This window comes from Magnolia sinica, unplaced genomic scaffold, assembly GCF_029962835.1.
Source record: "Magnolia sinica isolate HGM2019 unplaced genomic scaffold, MsV1 ctg129, whole genome shotgun sequence".
NCBI classification, from domain to species: Eukaryota; Viridiplantae; Streptophyta; class Magnoliopsida; order Magnoliales; family Magnoliaceae; genus Magnolia; species Magnolia sinica.
In genome coordinates this window covers 180114-200768 of record NW_026682764.1, presented here as the reverse complement: position 1 = coordinate 200768, position 20655 = coordinate 180114, and the positions used below count along the sequence as shown (strand labels likewise).

General features: G+C 37.7%; 2 long non-coding RNA genes across 2 annotated transcripts; one reads left to right on the top strand and one right to left on the bottom strand.

Moving 5' to 3' along the window:
• Positions 1-6315: 6315 nt before the first annotated feature.
• LOC131236038 (uncharacterized) lies at positions 6316-7914 on the bottom strand. Its single transcript, XR_009166514.1, has 2 exons — positions 7870-7914; positions 6316-6503 (listed from the first exon to the last, which is right to left on the bottom strand). It is a non-coding gene; the product is annotated as an uncharacterized LOC131236038 (long non-coding RNA).
• A 4138-nt stretch (positions 7915-12052) lies between these two features.
• On the top strand, positions 12053-13113 carry LOC131236030 (uncharacterized). The gene is made up of 2 exons (XR_009166501.1): positions 12053-12160; positions 12941-13113. It is a non-coding gene; the product is annotated as an uncharacterized LOC131236030 (long non-coding RNA).
• Positions 13114-20655: the final 7542 nt, after the last annotated feature.

Genomic DNA, 20655 nt, shown 5'->3' with positions numbered 1-20655 from the left:
TCATCCTGATAAAACACTTCTGTAGCCACCAAAAGTTTTCGAATGATGGGCGTTCAATTAATCCAGCTTTTTCATGTGGATCTGACTGATTTTTATGTCTCTGTAATATTGTGGTCTTTTGAAACTGATGAACGGAGTGAATTTGTCATGGACACCTCTGTGGGCTCCACACAGCTTTCGGCACAAGAACCGGCAATCCACATCCACTCCACATATGCCTTTACACAGTCCACATGCCATCCTTACAGGCGTGTGGGAAATCTTAGCCGTGATAGGCTAGGTGGTGGATGGGCGTGATACCCCAAGAATATTCCAGGCTGGAAGATCCTACGATCCAGTCAGTGTCGTTCATAAGACGATTAAGGCCAAAACTTGGGTAGCTAGAACCTTTCGTGGGATTTTTTTGGAGGATCCTTAATTCCATTTACATCCTGACACATTGAAAAATTGTAACTGAGATTTTGAAAGAAGTCATCTTGCCGTTGGAATTTGTTTGGAAGATATGAGGTGACCGTTTGGAGTCACTTTCAATACCATTTCGAGGAATCCAATCTTTACATGTTGTGATCCAAACAGGAAAAATAATTTGTTTTCCATAAAATCACTGTTTTTATTTTTTAGAAATGGAGAGGAACCCTCAATAACATTTCCATCCTTATCCATTGCATTTCTCTTTTTTTTTGCAAATCATGATTACAAATTTTCATGTCCCCACCTCAATTCCTCCAAAAAAATAGGGCCTATGGGCATACCATTAAGTTCCTCAGGCTGTGGTTGAATGCTAGTTAGTTTTTGCTGATCTTTTTCCACAGCCTTGTACATTGAAGGTGACTGTCAAAATGATATTTAATGGATTCTGTTTTTGGGAGCTGGGGCCACATAAATTCTTTTTAAGAGGGTCATAATCATTAGATCTTCAAAGCGATGGGAAGGGATTTGAACCAAAGTTAATGGCATTTTTGGCACTTTTAAATGTTGATGTGAGTAGCCATAAATGTGTGTCCTACACCAACACAAAATCAAGGTTTGCTCGGATATATCCTCTTTGTATTGCTATAGCATTGGGACTTTGGCCTTTGGATCTGGGTCGTCACCTTAGATGGGGTATATACGAAGAAATAAAATGTCTTAGTTTGGTATATTTTATCCCTTTGAGCATTTGATTCTTTTCCATTGATTTTGGATAGTCTCGATAACCTTTTCCAAGGGATGAAATACTTCAATATGAACCTTTCAAAAGAAAAAATAAAATAAAATCCGAGAGTACTACTAAATTATCAAATAATACCACCTCACTACAACAAAAAGCGGTATAAACGGCATTTGCGCTGCACGTTTATTGGCGCTAACGAAGACCCAACGACGAATATCGTATCATATTAAAAAAAAAAACTCTCTCACATCTCTCTCTCTCTCTAGCTCTCGTACCATATTAAAAAAAAAAAACCTCTCTCACGTCTCTCTTTCTCTCTCTCGCTCTCTCTCTCTCTCTGCAACTCCACGAATCTCCTTTTTCCTACCCGTCTCTCTCTCTCTCTCTCTCTCTCTCTCTCTCTCTGCAACTCCACGACTCTCTCCTTCTCTCTCTCTCCTCTTTCTCTCTCACGGCTGCTTTGGGATCTCTCCGTAGTATCTACATCTGCTACTCTCTTGTTTCCTAGGGTTTTGGATCTGTTTTCTGCACTCTGCTGCAGTTCGGTCTTCTGCTACTGGTGAATCTCAGATTCTCAGGTATGATCTATTTTAGAATACTTGATTAGGAATATGTTTTGTTAAATACAAATCCCTAATTAGGGATTTGCGTTGTAGAATCCATTTTTAGGGATTTGCATTGTCGAATCCATTTTTAGGGATTTGCATGGTCGAATCCCTAATTTAGAAGTGCTTATTACATCTGCAGATTCTCGAATCAGGGTTGTTGATGGTGTTGATCTGATTCACAAGTTCAAAGGTATTAGCTAAAACCTTCATATATATATATATATATATATATAGAGAGAGAGAGAGAGAGAGAGAGAGAGAGAGAGAGAGAGAGAGAGAGAGAGAGAGGGTCTGCATTTTGGAAGATTAGAATGAGAAAATGGTTTTTTTTTTTTTTCATTTGAATTTGCATTCTCCATACGCACACAGCGCCCTACACATCTGCACGTGGGCACATGCATGAGAGGTCCGGATTCTGCATCCAGTGGACCACACTGATTAGATCGTATTCCAGGGCCCACGATTCTACCCTAAAAATTAGGTTGTTCTGCTGCTTAGGCGTGGAAATATAATCAGGGTACTTGATGTTTTCTGGATCTATGATTGTCTCTGCTTTTCCTTTTCATCCCTCTTTTTTATTACTTTGATTGTATTGTGTTTGTTTGTTTGTTTGTTTTTTTTTTTTGTTTTTTTATTTTTATTTTTTTGTGCATAAAAGGGCAATACTTGTTTTTGCTCAGAAAAACCAACCATTTCATAGTAGAATATGTATGATGTTCGTCTGAGAAATGGCTAGTTATATATATATATATATATATATATATATAAAACTGCATTGCAATAAATCAAGTTGATAAAGAAGGAACTGAACAATGTGGAACTGGGCCCCATATCTGCTGCTATGACCTTTAAAATTATTTGGTACACAACTCGAATTGCATGGAATTGCAACTTGGGCTTCCACCATTACTATGAATTAGAATGGTGCCATGCCAATTTGGAAATTCACTCTTTATTTATCTCAATACAATATAATTGAGCATCCAAACATGCCACTGTGGCTACAGTCAGGGTTCAAATTATCATTTGAACGCCATACAATTTTTTTTTTTGCAATACATTACCAATACCAGCACAATTCAATTTTATCATATTGCCCCATGGGTGTGTCACAATGCATTCTTACAATACATTCTGCTATTTTGAGCCTTGGTTGCAGTATGTGAACTGATGTTAACTGTAATACTGAGACTCTTAGTTGCACTATCCTTCTAAATATGTGCTACTCCCTCTTCAAATCAATAATTCCGCTATTTTGAGCCTTGGTTGCAATATGTGAATGGAAAATTCACTTTATTTTTGGCCCAAGGGATCAAGATACATGGGTTGCCTGACAATTGACAATTGATTTTGACAAAGACATATGGAGTTATATATCTCTGGGTTATTTTAAGCAGGTTAGTTCTTGAGGGGAAAGAAATTGTTGCTTTTGATACTAGTCTTCCTCTTGATGATGAATGCAAGGGAGAATCACCTAAAGAGGATTGAAGAGGATCTCTGAGGCAGATACATAAACAAGATCCAGGCCATTCATCAAGTGGGGCCCACTGTGAGCATGCTATGAGCCAGAAACTAGGCTAGTGCACTCATCAGGTGGGTGTCAGTGTAATATAGTTACCCATTTCACGTTGGCAGGTAATATAGTTCCGTTTGCATTTCGTTTCTTTTCTTTTCTTTTCTTTTGTAGTTCTTTCACTCTTTGGTGTTGGTCTTCTTATAAAGAAGAGAGTCTTGATCTGGGCTTGTTGAGCCCAACCCTTGCAATGGGTTTTCTGTTCCTACTATCTGAACTAATGGTAGGTGCATCTGGAAGTTCCCCATTTATGGTGAGGTGGATATGCTCCATCCTAGCTGCAAGTTGTAGCAACTATTAGCACTTACAATCTGGAGTGGTAAGGTTGGTAAATGGGAGGATAACATCGTTCCCATCTCCATGGAAAACAGATAGCAGATTTGTTCTGCTGGAATAGTAGAACAAATCCTTATTTCACCAAACTTCCAAATGGTCTTTAAAGCCGTGATAAATGGAGGGCATCATGTTTATATTGAAACAGCGATAGCAGTGAGTCTTCTCATTTGGCAAGCGGGATATCAGTGGTCATGTTTAATTTTCTCATTATTTTGTATGCTATTGCCAGCGAGACCTCACAGATTCAACAGTTTTGAGGTATATTGGCGTGGTATTAGGGCATTCCCTCCTTGCCTATAAAAGTGCACTTTAGGGAATTGGGAAGCTTCAGGTGGGCCCCACAAGGATCCACTATGATCCACCAAGCCGCTTTAATGACACGTGTCATTTCAATAACCAAAAGTCTCCTGCTTGTACTTTTGCTACTATTTAAAAAAAAAAAAAAAAAACTTTTGCAATTTGATTCAGTTGTGCATCCAGACAAAGCTTAAATAGATATAAAATATTGGTTTTATTTTATGGTCAGTGTTAAACTTTTAGCCATCTATCTAATTCTTTGTACAAATATTACCAGGCATCATTGGCTCGACAGCAGCAGATGTTGAAAGCTCAATCATTGCAAACTGGTTCTGATATGAGGCATGCCATGGCGGCTTCTGCTCTAGATGGAAGTAATAGGTATGGTTCTATTGATGGCATGCTTACTGTTTGACATTAATCACTTGAAATCCTTGTTTACCATGTATTGATTGATGCAGTGATCTTGAATATGTTTCCTTTTCCTTCCATCTGTTTTTATTTTCGTAAATGAGAAGTGTCAACCTAACTTCAATACATGCTTGGTAGATTAAATCTTTGTGAGGGAAAATGGTGTCAGCCCTATGCTTTTGGGGGTGTAAAACAATGTAAGAACATCATTAAATTGGCTCCAGTTGAAAGTCTAATAAATTTATTTTTCGACCAGCCTAACATCATGTAATTCTAATACTATTTGAATGACTTAGAACCATTTGGTTCTTTGGTGGAAAGCTTTTAGCCCTTTAGTGAAATTGGTGGGAGCTGCTTTGATGGTTTTGTTCATCTTTTCTGGTACAAAAGTGGAAGCAGATGGATCAAATCACAAGTATAAGCCCTTTGTATGCAAACAAAGTGGGTCGTTTTTACATTCCAAGGTAATCTTTCTTTTTTTTTTTTCTTTTTGGGTCTTTTGAAAATTATGTAGATTTGTATTTATCTTGTTCTCTTTTCCCAAGACAATTTTTAATGAATTTTCTTTTTTTTTCTTTTATAGACCCCATACTATAAGTAGAGTAACAATGTAACCATGGTTATGCCATTGATGGGAAGCCACGTAAAGCGCCGAAAAACCAACTTCTATGGAGCAGCTAAGGACTAGCTTGGTTCTGGCTATCATAGGAGCAATTTTCAAAGGGCTAATGGTGGGTGATCCACTCTTCTCGTTGCATACAAGTGGGGCAATCCAGAGTTCAAATCACTTCAGCCTTTTGACGCCACTCGTGTTAGGAGTAAGACCATATAGAGGATTTGTTTTTATTTATTTATTTACATTCAAGACCATTTATTGTAATATTTTTTTTATTGTGTGGTAATATAAATTTTGTTTAATATTCAGTTTTATTTGTATTGTATCATTTTTATGTTTCAAATATTTAAAAAATACAGGTTTTGATTGAGTTATATATAATAATAAAAAATTACTGGCATGCTTGGGCCTCACAAATCCATACAAAGGCTTCTACCGGTGCTTGTGTAGAAATCTTACGGCGCTTTGTTGCAGGAAAAAGTGTCCACAAACCATTTTTACCAGCGCTCTAAGTGATTTTTACCGGCGCTTTTTCGCGTCGGAAAAACAGGCAGTTATCGGCGCTCAGAAAGGCGCCGATAGAAGTTACTAGCGCCGCCAATACTTTTAGCGATATACCCATTTATCAGCAGTTGACTAGCACCAATAATAGAATCGTCAGCGCTTTTAGGGAGTTATAGCGGCGCTTGTGAGCGCCGCTAAAAGTCTCATTTGTTATAGTGCCTTTTGAATAACTTCTTCACCATTTTCCACGACTCAACTCATCACGTGTGTTACATGTGCCATATGTACTAGTTTACTTGGAGTCATCTAAACATCTTGACCATATATGATATTAGGTTCTGTCCTTTTCATAAGCAAAAATCTAGAGAAACACAAATAAATCGGTAGTTCGCATTTCAATCACTATAAGAAGAATGACATTTAGCGGCGCTTTTAAGCGCGCTAAAACTCTAAAAGCACTGGTGTCTCCTTTTCGGCGCTAGCTAAAAGTTTACCGGCGCTAATATACTTTGCGGCGCTTGTCTGGGAGCTAGTAATCGTATACCATTTGCGGCGCTCATTCTACCTTTAGCGGCGCTTTGTGGACACAGTATTTCTGACAGAAGCGCCGCTATAAGTCTTTAAAACGCCGACATAAGTACACATAAGCGCCGCTAAAATTTCTATTCAGGAACACTTTTTCAGAAAAGCGCCGCTAAAAGTCATTGTATAGATTTGAAAGGCCCCGGTAGGCCAATAATATTTTTTTATTATATAAAATTCAATTGAAAACCTGCGTTTTTTAAATATTTGAAACATAAAAAATGATGCAATACAATTAAAACTGAATATTAAAAAAAATTTATATTACTTCATAATAAAAAAAATATAATATTTATTACAATAAATTAAAAATGGTCTCGAATAAATAAAAACAAATCCTCTATATGTTCTACTCATAGCACGTGTGGCGTCAAAAGGGTGAAGTGCTTGTAGGCCTAAATTCAGGCACAATTGATTAAAATCCTACAAACAAGAAAAAAAAAGAATCAAAAAGTAGCATTCAACAAATTGATGCATGGAAAATAATCAATCATTTGATCCTATCCTTCTTTTTTTTTTTTTTTTTAAGAGAAAATTTTTTCATTCATAAAAGGTTTGCACAATATTTCGAACCCCTCGAACCAAAAAAATAGAGAGAGGGTCTATCGTAGGGAATCACAGGCGACCCCTATATACAAAAGAAACTAAGACGAAAGGAAGCGGGCAAGAAACAAGTAGGACTTAACAGACTGATCTGAGCGACCTTAGCCCGACCTTATCCAAGAAAATCAGTCCACGGACATGAACCGGGAGCGTCAAAAGCTGAACATGGATCGCGTTTAGTTGAATATGGCTCCCCTCTTGGGCCAACCCGTCCGCTGGGCAGTTACCCTCTCTGAATGTGTGGGAGAAAGAAAAAATTCCCAGCTGGCGCAGGTGGTTAATACGAGTAATCCAAGGTTTCCACTTCCACGGAATCTTGGACTGATTTGTGAGACTAGTGACCACCAAGTTTGAATCAGACTCAACCATAACTCTATGCATACCTTTCTCTAAGCATAACACCATACCGTCGTCGATTGCACGAAGCTCTGCCAAGTTGTTTGAACCAATTCCATAGGTGACAGAAAAATCGAAAACGAAGGCACCCTTGTCATTCCCACAGACTCCGCCTCCGCCTGAGTGGCCTAGATTATGAACCACCGACCCATCCACATTCAGTTTTTGAACCACCCGGGGGAGGGCTGATTCCATTTTACCAGGATAGAGGCAAAGCGTTTCGTATTACTAGGCAGCTGACTGATAGCAGTTCCAAAGGTCCAACCGAGACTAGCCATCCGATTAACACCAATCACCAAAGTCGCCCACCATCTGATTCGGGCCGAAGAACTCTTGACGTTCATGGGGCAATTGTCAAAGAATGCAGCATTTGATCCTATCCTTAAAAAGTCAAAAACTATCAAGGCAACAAATGTTGTAACTTGAATTCCATTACATCTATTGGCCCAACATTGATGCATGTGTTTTATCCACGCTCGTCCATCCGTATGGACCCTTCACTCGTGACATTCAAGTGTACACGTGACCAATATCAGTGGTGAATCTCATTCACTAATTACAATTATATGATCTGCTTTATGTGACATGGATGAAACTAGATGGTATCTAAGATGTGTTGAGAATCTAAGCAAGAATCTTCTACATAATGATCACAATAACAGTAGTAAAGGAACAGATTTAGAAAGTTGAGAATCTATTAGCATCTACAACAACTCTCAATTTAATTACATTCTAATATTAAAAAAAGAAAATAATCAAAGAAAACCATTCCAAAATATCAAAGCATTACCTCATATATTGTTGGGGTAAATGAAAACCCACGCCTTATTTCTCTGCATAAATAAAGAAACAAGGTTCAAAAACTGAATCTCCAGACAAACCAATGAAAAAGTGAAAAATTGAAGTTAATAAGAGCTATTGGAGGCTTCTTGCAGATAAATCACTTGCTAGCAAATGATGGCTAGCAAATTAAAAGGGGGAAAAGGTGGTAACTCATTTACAACTAGTAAATGATTTACTAGTATTTTAGGGCATCCAAACGCAGTAAATCATTTACAACTTGCCTCATTTACCATCATCCAAACGTAGTATAGCTGTGGCTTGGTTTTTTTGTGGAGCCCACCCACATGAATATGCACTTTTTTTTTTTTCATTATCAACAAAGTTATTGGCAGTGTGCTCCAACCTTTTTGAAAAAAATAAAAATAAAAAAATCTTGAATTGCTTAGATGCTCGAATGTTATAACCCTTGTGATCATAACTCTACAAATCCATCCCCAAAGTTGACACCATTTCCAAAGTTATAAGTATGAGCAAGGTGGCGATTGAGTGAAGCAGAGTTAAACTGGGTGAGGATGAATATCTTGTTTATGCCACTGTTGATGCAATTACTCATAGGAACATCGATAAGCCGATAGCATCCTCCGATAGGAACCTAAAAGTGACATAAAATTGTGTTAGAATGCATTCTGAATTTTCAAAAAATTGAGAAGTGAGATTTTCAATTTAAACAAGTTACAGTTAGTTTTCATCATTTGTCATGAACATCAACCCTGGTGACCCTTAAATCAACGCTTTCACCCATACTTGGTACCAAAGCTTTATCTAGTGCCTGTTCTAGTAAGAGAAACCATGCAAACTAGCTTTGTACACCATGTTCTTCAGGAGAGGATGAAAATGTTGCTAAAATTTGGGATGACATCACCACTGCCCCATGTTTTTTAGAAAAGAAGACAGCCTTGTTGATCATTGCTAAAAACTATCAATAAATACAATAATCATTGCTGAAAACCATCGATAAATCCATATCAAGTAAATATAAAACATGGAGTAAAAACAATTCAATGACAAATAGAACTGCAAGGCAGCCCATATCCAATTTTTTGTGTGGCACATATTAGAAAACAATGTTACTGTCAGCAATGTGACAAATATCATTCAGATTTTGAAATATTGCAAGAAATACATTTGTGGGTTGAATTCATTTGCGGGCTTGGGAGTTGGATTAGAGCCAATATACCTTTCAAAAAGAGGATCCAAAGGTTTATGCTGACTCAAATTGATGTTGTCCATGAGATGGTTGAGGAATTAGTTACTTGCATATTGCCAAGGAGAATTAGAGATCCACTCCATCTGTACAAAGTACTTGAACGGCAGAGATCTCAAACATGTCACCAAGTGGTGGGACATAAGACGTAACTCCCCACAACGCAGAATTCCAACCGATGCCAATTATAGAAAACCAAACCCAACTAATTATGTTTGAGAACCAATAGCAGAGATGTTGTAGAGATAGGGCCAAAGATAGAAAACTACACCTGAGTTGTTGAAGCATGAAGCGAAAGGTTAAGTACAGGATCAACGAATGGCCAGGATACAGCCATGAGCTACTGGAAACATCCTCATCATCTTCATCATTTACTTCAGACTTCGACTTGTCAGATTCTTCCTCATCATCTTCGTCTTCTTCATCAGCTTTAGCTTTTTCTTTGGATTTAGTTACTACTACAAGAGTACAACATTTACAACAGGTATACAAATTTATACTGAAAAATATATGGCACATCCATGCCGAAGCTTGGCAGATCCCCATCTGAATTATTCAATAATGAAAAATATAGCGCATCCATGGATATGTATAATACTCTACATGTGGGACCTACAAACTCATCTGAATGAAAAATACAACAATGAAATTAAAATTCCAAATGAAATCAGAATTCCAAAGAAAGCCCAATTCAGCTACAAATTATAGATTGTTGTCATTCCAAAATTACAATTGGATATTAAGTTACAAAAACAATAAGCAGCACAAAAGAAAGCCAATGCTTACATGCTAAGGCATTGCAACTGTCACCCTGCACTAGTGGACATGGCTCGTGTGCAAATGGGGTGACACAAGGCTTGATGCAGTGTCTGGCAAGAATGCCAAATGGTGAGATGGATTTGTTGGTGGAAGGAGGGCTCAAGTTCTAAAGCCTTCAAGATTAGAATTCAAGATGCAGCTTCAGCAATCTACAACATGAGAAATCAATCATTTGGGTTGATTGGCCAGAAGTACTTTAGAATAGGAACAATTCATAAAGAACTCACGTTCAACAAAAAAAGCAAAAAAAGAAAAGCCTATAAAATAATGGCATGGCTCCGGATAATTTGGTTTTTATGATTTCGGACATATGGAGTATCCACAGTTAGGTATAATAGATGAACGGTTTGGATCTCATACATATGTGCCTTACGTACCTGACATAACTAAGATATTAGCATCTAGCACTAGATACTTGATGATTCATACAACAATGAAGCACTTTGGCATCTGCAAAAAACAAAATGACAAGTGGAATTCTGCATATTATTAGTTTGCATTGGAACAAATAACCAACCAAATGGACTATAAAAATGAAAATTAAAGAATGAAACACATTGAAAGAATAAATTTTCATTAGTCAGAGGTTAAAACTTACAATTTCCCAAACAATCTTAATTTGAGACCCCGCCCTGTCTAAAGATGGGCCCATGGTTTGAGTTTGGATCAGTACATGTATGCCCATGATTTGAGCCTGACTTGTATTAGGTTGAAGTGTCCTGTTACCTGTTACAAGTGTGGCCAGTAGTTGTGAGATATAAACTTTAATTTGATAAGCTCTGTCAAAGAATATAGAATATAAATATCAATTGTTTAGGAAAAAGATGGACAATGATTAGATGGTAAGGTACACCCAATTAGATTTGGTTGAGTTATGGCAAAAAGAGAACTTATAAATTCCTAGATGGCCAAAGAGAACTTAGATGGTAAGGTACACCCAATCAGTTTCTCATAAAGAATTTGTTTCCAGAAAATAAATTCTTTAGCAACTTGTAAATTCCTAGTTTCCAAACAACCCAAAATACAGATTCGTTACATCACATATGAATAAGGAATAGAAGATTATAACCGACTTATTTGGAAGTGTAAACAAACAGATGCAAATGAGTTCTACTGTGTGCTTGTAAGTAAACAGATTACATGCAAAATCATTCATGTTGATAGCTTCCAACATTCTCAATCTGCAAAATCATTCATGTTGATAACTTCAACTTCTCAATATGATCTAACATGAACCTTGCATGTATTTGGGGTTCTTTCAGAATGGGTCTGCTTCCTTGTGCGGAATATGTCCATCCAGCTGTAAGTTAGAGCCATAAATCTAGTAGTAGTGATTTCATACTTGTGTTTTTAGTGCAGCATTTGTATCTAAATCAAATGAATAATACCCCTCATTACTGTTTAAGAAAGAACAGATTTTCACCACTTACAGATGAAAAGTAAGAGGACTCAAGCAAGGGGCTATCGCTGCAAAGAAAACTCCAAGAGGCGGCTTGGCTAAAGGAAATTTGGCCATGACTTCTAGAAGGCTTCTTTGATTTGCAACTATCCATTGTGCATATTCATCCTGCATCAAGAAGAAGGTTCCATATGAAAAGGAGATCATTTAGAAAAGCAGTAAAGATGCTAGAGTTCCAGAGACTATTCCTAACCTTTCCGGCAGGAGACGCGAGAAATCTCAAACGTTCAGCTTCACTGGGGTCAGAAGCATGAGCAGCTAATGCAAGTAGAGCAGCCTAATAAGATGCATCCATACATGTAAACATTGTGATTCTTGGAGAGATTAAAATGAATACAAAAAACCATAATGAAGCAGGAAAACAGGCACTTCAAGCAGTTTCTAGAACTTAGATGGGTGTGTACATAGAATATAACCACCCTTTTATTTTAAAGAAATAAATCTAGTCCAAATATTAATTCTTAGAAATAATTTTTTTTTTTTTTTTTTTTTTTTAAACCGTGGAGAATGAAGAAAGAGCAAAAGGCACTTTTATAGAAATTCTTCCTGAGTTATCTGCACAAGGTCCTGCCTTAAAAGTTTTTTAAACTATAAGAAAAGGGCATTTTCTTGTCAAAAATCATAAAACTTGTTTTTAAGTTTCCCCGAAGTCCACTTTAAAAATCAACATGTTCAGTCAGCCCCATCCAAAAAACACATAACAAAAAAAACAACTGCTTCAAGTTACTTTGCAAGTCAACACTAGCAACTATTTAAGTTTCACAAATAATGCATCACGGGTCAAGGCCCTTGGTTTATTAATCCTGACCATTGGCCCTGCCATGGATGGAACATGCCCCAAAAACCTCCTAAATGGAACAATCCTAAGTTCCTGACCTTCATTTTATGGCCTGAAAATAGACTGTCGAGAGAAAAGAGGAAAAAATTAAAAATTAAAAAGAAAATGAATTGAAAATCAATAGGAAAAAAAAACTTTAGAAATGATGAAACTGATTCTTTAATTCATTTGATATTTTTAGTTTTTAGTAAATAAGATTCAGCTTTTTCTCTTTGAGACCTGAATTGAATTTTAGGATTTTTCAAACAACATTATACTAATGTTTACCATTCCTACTCATAAAACCAAAATAATCAAAATAATAACTGAATTCTAACCGAGACAATGACCTGACTGTTCTGTGGTGAATTGGAGATGGATTTGAGATGTTCTTCCTCTATTCTCTTCTTCGACTTCCAATAAGCCAAGCCTCGATCTCTCCCTTGGTGAAGGATCTATTTCTTTGATATGTCACTGGAAAACCCCACTAGTCAGAAAACACAAAATACAAAATGCACATAAAACAACTATAGAAAGGCAATTTTCTTGCTTGAGAACTGAATCGAATTGATAGCATGAATTTTGGACAGTTTTAAATTGGAATTCATGACTTTCAATCCAAATCATTTTAGGCACCCCCCTCCAAATCCACATTGGAACGAAAATCCTCAAAAGGCTCATTTTAAATTCAAAAGAAAAAGTGGGAAGCAAAATCCTAGATTTTGAATCATTTTCAACTATTATAAAACCACTCTCTCCTCTTTTTAAGGGCCATAATTAAGTTCCCAATTCCTCATCTAGGCTGCCAAACACAACTATAAAAGAAATGTAAAATTCAGGTTTGAAAATCTAGTAAGTTAGAATCCAAATCCATGCAGCCAAACGACACCTATATATATATATATATATATATATATATATATATATATATATATATATATATATATATATATATATATATATATGAAACGAGATAGTCAAGTGTAATTACCAGCTTTAGGGTCTTGAACATGTGAATCCCAGCCAGCCATTAGAGAACCCATGGACCCAACTAATCTTCTGTTATTGAACGAGAAGCAGCAAATATCTGATAAGATTTAGTTCATGTATGGGATATTTTCAGATTGAGGGTACAACTTGTAGTTGGCCTTAGCTCAAGTGCTTGATCTTATCTCCTGTGGTTAGTGCTTCCCTGCATTAGCATCCATGCCTGTGACAACCTGCTTCCCTCATCCATTTTGCAGCTTAAGGTGTGGAGAGTGTGCATGGGGTAGCAAACCTCTATTAATTAATAAATGGGAACACAAGAACAGTCCATGATAGCAGAAGTAATCATCAACATATCACCATAAAGAACACTTTCTGTTCCTCTTCCTTTTTGGGGTTTTTTTTTTTTTTTTCAATTTGAAGAATATCACAGTGAGAACATTTTTCCAACACATGTATACACAAAATGGATTCTTGGCACTGGTTATTTTGTAAGAAATCTAAAACCAACCTTGCTTCCCTTTTCAATTAGGCATGTAAAATCAAGCTTCTTACTTAATAGGCTAATTTTCTAACAATATAGGATAGAAAAAAAAAAAAAAAATCTGACACGGAAAACATCCCCTGTAATAATTCCCCATCTAGTACTTGTAAAAAGAAGTAGGAGGAGAAAGAAAAGAAAAGAAACAACAATCACCCTCTCATGAGTCCTGAGCCACTCTTTGTGAGATATAGAAGAGGCCACTCACAGCACATGTGGTATCCGGGAAACTCGGCAGCTACCGTGAACATGTCCAGGCAAAAAATCAAGATGGTACACTCATCAGGTTCACCATGTGTACCTTGAATATAGACCGCTAATCAGTTGCCCACCTAATGAGTGGACTGGCCTGATTTTGAGAGAGGGCATGTTCGCAATGGCCATCACCTGATGGGTAGTAGCCCAGATCTCACACGTGTGTCATGGCAGTAGGTGTGCCACGAATCACCTCTTCAGTCTCTCCTCGCAGTATTTGCCATAAACTTCCCTGAAGAAGTAAAAAAAACTCAATCACATAACTTCTCATCAATGTCTTTTACCAATTGCTGCAAGGACCAAATGAGAATTCCCACTCAAAAATCAATATTTCCTTCCACCATAACCGATTCCCAAAAAAAGTAAAACCCTAGGATTCAATTGAATTTTCACAGACATGCATACAACATGTACATAGAAAGAGAGAAAGAAGAGAGATTGGAGCTTAGAAGATTTTTCCATACCCATTGACAGATTTGTGCATGGCAATGCCGAAATTCGAGATGCTGGATGCGATTGAGGAGAAGAATCCACCGCCTTGCTTTTGATCTTTTGAACCCATCTCAAAAACCCTAATTCAATCTCTCCCTATCTCTACCTCTCAGAAGAAGAAAAAGGTATTTAGAAGACGGGTCATTTGGCAACAATTCCACGATTGGATCTCAAACAGAGGAAAAAACCTATACCAACCGATGAATCGAATCGATCAGTAAGAGAAATCGATCAAGAAAGAGGGAGAAGAGGAGAAATGGGGAAATCTAGAAAAAACAGCAAGGATAGGAGGTGACATCTGACCTGGATGTGGCTTGATGATGCGTATATCATTTGCAGGAAGCTTTGAGAGTGCGAGTTTCAGAGATGAAGAAAATCCATTTTCTTGCTTGAAATTGAATTTATCTTACAAAAAGAGAGAGGTTCATCTTCAAAAACCTTCCCAGGGCCGTATCTCAATCCATACATACGATCGTATATGACCGCATATCATCTCATCCCGACCTTATAAATCTCCATCTCCAATCCAGTACTTATAGCTCCTTGATTCTCTCCGTGAGCCTTTTTTCTCGATTTTTTTGGTTTTGTTTTCAAACCCTAGGGTTTCGATTTCAAAAACTCTCGATCCAAAGCCCTGCATTATTTTTGCTCAAATTTTTCCTATGTTCCAAGAGAGAGGATGGGGAGCAGTGAAAGAGGATTGGGGGTGGAGAGGGAGAGTGGCATAGAGAGGATTGGGACTGGAGAGAGAGAGAGAGAGAGAGAGAGAGGAGGGGGTAGAATGGGGGCGGGTAGAGAGATTGAGTGAAAGAGGGTTTTTTTTTTTTTTTTTTAAAAATTATTATAGTAACCATAAAAAAGGGTTACACGCTGTTTCTTTCAATCGCCCCGCACAAACCGTCGACTATGATTGGAAAAAAAAAAAAAAAAGGGCCGGGAATGCTGTTGTTTCTTGTAGTGCAACAAAAACTAAAAGGAGCAAGAAGAAAAGAAGAAAGATTCAAAATTTATAATTAAAATTGGCATTATAATTAATGGATGGATAAAGTCATAAGCTGAAAAATATTAAAAATGTTATCAGCTGAAAGAAAGCAACTTTTCTGTTACTTTTAAATGCCGATTCTGTACAAGGCTACCCTGTATGAACCAGATGGAAACGTTATATGGCACTCCCATATCTTTGAGAATAAAAAGAACCATTTCCATTATCCTTCTTACATATCTGGCATGTGAATCTTCTACTTGCAGTGCCCCACTTCCAAATCTCACAGGTCCTAGATGCTTCCAGTCTCTAAAATAGTTTTTCTTTCCTCATGTAGTTTCTGTTCTTCCTGCTTCCTATTGCTTGTAGTAGTTGAGGAATTCCTTGAAGAACACGAGATGGACTTGCATTTCCAGCTTCCTCCATTGCTGGGAGTGTAGGCAATTGTTTTTTTTTTTTTGGTAATAATTTATTCTTTAGTATGAAAGGCCTTAGTTATATGGAAAGTGTACAGTTTGAGCTCTGCTAATGACATCTGCTTGAAGAGGATTGAGAGTTCTCATCGTAGCACACCTGCAAGTGTGGAACCCATGTATGAGCTCCTTGTCGAGCAGGCTCCATCATGGACATGCTCTGACCCAAAATCAGGCTGGTCCTTTCATCAGGTATGGTGGTGCATGTGTAAATCAATCATTGAGATAAATTGACCAAAACTTCACCCTCGACATATGTGTGTGGTCCGCCTGGTAAGTGATCGGCATGAATTTTGGGCCAGGGCATGCTCATAGTGGAGCCTGCCTGCTGTATGCCCGGATCCCACACACTTGAAGAAGAGACGGAGGCATCTCAAAAGGGACCTCTCAATCCTCTTTGGCACATATATCCTTGTATTTCTCTCATGCAACATAAACCATGAAAACGATGACTTGTTTGACTGCTGGGGCTTTTCTGATGTAACTAACAGACTGATTATCCTCTCAGGCAGTAGAAGAATGTACATCAGTGCTTGAGCTGGATCACAATCACACTGGAGCCTTGATGCTACGTGCACAGACTCTGGTCACCCTTAAGGAATACCAATCAGCACTCTTTGATGTCAACAGGCTTATAGAGCTGAACCCTGTTGGACACGGTGGTGGATTTGTGCAAATCCAAAACCGTGTAAGGATCTTATGAGCCAGCTGTGCATAACGTGTGAGAACCGTGTGAGCTAGTTGTGCTGTTAGATTTTTTCTAAGTTTAAAGTATTAGCTGGGTTAAGATAACAGTAGATATTTTTCTGGATTTTTTCTATGTTTAACTGCCCCTAAGAAGTATCTAGATAGGGATATCTTAGTCATTTCATATAAGTAGAAAAGCCTATAAAAGGCATCCTAGGATTTCGGGTGGAGGTGAAATATGTAGAGGGGAGAGGGGCGAGTTCATTTTTGCCTTTGCAGTTGGCTTTGGTTTTGGGAAGAACATGATTGCCGAGCTGCGAGCGGTGCATGATGGCCTTCTCAACGGTATTCAAAGGGGCTTTGAGCAGATCATTAAGGAGTCAGATTCAAGGCTGGTAGTTGACCTCATCAATGGGTTAGCGCGGCCAGGTTGGAAATGGAAAGCTTGGCTGTTTAGAATCACTCAGTTGAGGCGCCGGGTACAGTTATTATGGTGCACGTCCAAAGGGAAGGGAACTATCCGGCATATTCATTGGCTCGTTTGGGCAGTGCTTCTCAGTCTCATGTTTCTTTTGAGAATCATTTGGAACTTCCGCGACAGGTTCGAGGTAACATTTTTCTTGATAAAGTGGGTTTGGGTGCGATTAAAATAGCGTCATCCGCTTAGCCTTTTTGTAATTATTTCACCTGATTTCGGGATGGGGCTCTTGTTTTTTGAGTTGGAGTTCCTCTTTTGTATAGGTTTTTTGAGCTGATAGGTTGGCACGATAGGTGTGGTCCGTTTTCTTTTTGTTCGGACCCTTCCGAATCTTGTACATGTTTCAGTTGAATGCAATTCAGGTAGCAATGTTTTTTTTTTCTTTAAAAAAAAAAAAAATAAATAAAATACCTTGGGTTGTCCTTCAAAAAAAAAAAGGGCTAGCAATTCAACTCTCTCTCTCTCTCTCTCTCTCTCTCTCTCTCTTAAAAAAATTTATGTTCTATGGTGGCTGTAGCCAGAAGTCAGCAAGAAGTTGAGTTTTAGACCCAACAAATTGGCATCAGAGCAATTGATCTTTGGCCTTAACAACAAGAAGCAGGTCCCCTTCCAAACGAGCAGCAGCCGTCACCTGCACTAGCCACGTTTCCTCCTAGTTTGTTTTTGAAAAACCCAACAAGCAGTAACAAAAAAAAAAAAAAAAAAAACTGCCCAGATTTTTTTTTTTTGGGCCTTGATAACAAAAATTGCCTAGATTTTTTTGAGCCTTGATAGCAAAAAAAAAAAAAAAAACAAACAAACAAACTACCCAGATTTTTTTTAAAAAAATTTTTAAAAGATTCTTTGCATATTGTATAGAAGAGACAATTTACAAACATTCGGCCGGGGCCACAAGGCAGGAAAAGACAAGTAGGCCCTGACTATCATCTAACACAGAAAATTACAAAAGGAAAGGGAAAAGAGGCCGAGGCAGGGAGAGGAGGACTGGGCGAAGGCAGACTCGTCAGCAGGAAGAGAATAATAGGGCTTGAGGGAGGCTGGGTGGAGTAGAAAAACCGATTACCCAACACCTTTCCTGATTTTGCGCTGCCTAATCTGGCCCATGCCAGCTTTGTGCAAGACAAGAGTGCCTCTAATTAGACAGGGAAGGTCAGAAGGCCTGAGATAAAGATGATCAGAGGAGCCGCTGCTAGCGAGATTAGCAAGACCATCCGCCACAGAGTTTCCTTCATGCTTAGGGTCTGTGTTTGCTGATGTATGTAACGAAGGAAGTACTAGAGGCTTGAGCCGCAAGAAGAGGAAGGGGAAGAAGCCGTGTCGAAAAGAATGTAGGAATCTGTCTCAATAATAATGGAGGACAGTCCGAATGTAGAAAAAGAAAAGACACTTTTACCTACGAAATTTTTCGTAGGTAAAAGTCATTCGTAGGCAAACACTTTAACCGACGAAAAGTTTCGTCGGTAATTTCGAAAGAAAACTAAAATTTTTGTTGGCAAAGATAAGACTTTTGCCGATCATTTTCTTTGGTAGGTAGAATCTTTTACCAGCATTTTTTTCGTAGGAAAAAGATTTTAAAAACCTTCACCTAAAACTACAAAGTTTTCCCTACGAATACTTTCGTAGCAAAAAATATTTACAAAATGCTTACAAAACCTTTCCCTATAGGTCTTTTCGTAGCCGAATTGTTTGGTAGGTAAAACAATTTTACAAAACAAAACCTCCGAATATTTTTGCCTATGGATATTTTCGTTGATAAACAATTTTATTGAACTTTTCCCTACGAAAATTTTCGTAGGTAAAAAAACATGGATGACACTATGATACTTTTACCTACGAAAATGTTCGTTGGTAAAAGTGAGTTTATTTTGATACTTTTACCTACGAAAATATTCGTTGGTAAAAGTGACTTTTTTTTCCACGAAAATTTCCTGATATACACCTGTTACAACATTCCTGATATACACCTGTTATATAAATATTTCATCATATTCACATTCACATCCATTTAAATCCAAAGTACATAAATCCATCCAAATATAAACTACATCCATCAACATGACATTCATTCACACATAAATACATATAAGTTTAACATCATAAATAAAATAAAAAAGTCACAAAGATAAAGGCGGAGGTGGTGGAGCATCAATGGATAAGCGTGCAACGAGAGCCTGAAACACTTACATCATCCGTCTCATGCTCCACCCGCATCTCCTCCCGTCATCCGTCGCTCATGCTCCACCCGCATCTCCTCCCGTCATCCGTCGCTCATGCTCCACTCGCATTTCTTCCCGTCATCCGTCGCTCATGCTCTACCAGCATCTCCTCCATCCTCCTCTCCTGCTCCTCTCTCTCCCTCGCCTGCTCTTCCAACCTCCTCTCCTGCTCCTACCTCTGCCTCGTCAGATTCCTCTATCCTCCTCTCCTGCTCCTCCCTCTGCCTCGTCAGATCCTCCATCCTCCTCTCCTGCTCCTCCATCTGCCTCTCTAGCTGCTCACTCTTCTTCTCCAGCTGCTCTCTGGTGGTACCTCAAATTGTGTCCCTCACCAAACTCGTATCCAACTCTTATCCATGTCTACAATGAAAAGACTAAAGTCAGCTTATGGAAATAGCTTTAAAATTAGGCTAGGTTATAAGTTTAGGTTATAGATTATTGGTTATATGTTTAGGATTTGAGAATAGGTTTAGGTTTAGGTTATAAGTTTAGGTTTACGTTATTAGTTTATGTTAAGGTTATAAGTTTAAATTAAGGTTGTAAGTATAGGTTATAGGTTATAGGTTAAGGTTTAGGTTTAGGTTATAGGTATAGGTTTAGGTTATAAGTGTAGGTTATAGGTTTAAGGAAATGTTAGGTTTAGGTTATAGGTTTTGGGATTTGAGAATAGGTTTAGGTTATAAGTATAGGTTTAGGTTGGGTTATAGGTTAAGGTTAAGGTTTAGGTTTAGGTTCAGGTTAAAGTCTAGGTTTAGGTTATAGGTTAAGGTTTTAGGATTTGAGAATAGGTTTAGGTTTAGGTTAAGGTTATAAGTATGGGTTATAGGTTAAGGTTAAGGTTTAGGTTTAGGAAATCGGGTTCGGGATCAAGTTATGGTTTGGGTTTAGGTTTTAGGTTTTAGGTCATAGGTTTATGTTATAAGTATAAGTTTTGGGATTTAAGAATAGGTTTAAGTTATAAGTATAAGTTTAGGTTGGATTATAGGTTAAGGTTTAGGGATTTGAGTTTAGGTTAAGGTTTAGGTTTATGCTATAGGTATAGGTTTAGGTTATAGGTTATAATTATAGATTATAGGTTAAGGTTAAGGTCTAGGTTAAGGTTATAAGTATATGTTAAGTATAGATTATAAGTTTAGGCTTAGGTTGTAGGTTAATGTTTTGAGATTTGAGAATAGGTTTAGGTTAAGGTTATAAGTATGAGTTATAGGTTAAGGTTTAGGTTTAGGAAATCGGGTTCGGGTTCAGGATCGGGTTAAAGTTTTAGGTTTTAAATTATAAGTATAGGTTATAGGTTAAGGTTAAGGTCTAGGTTTAGGTTATAGG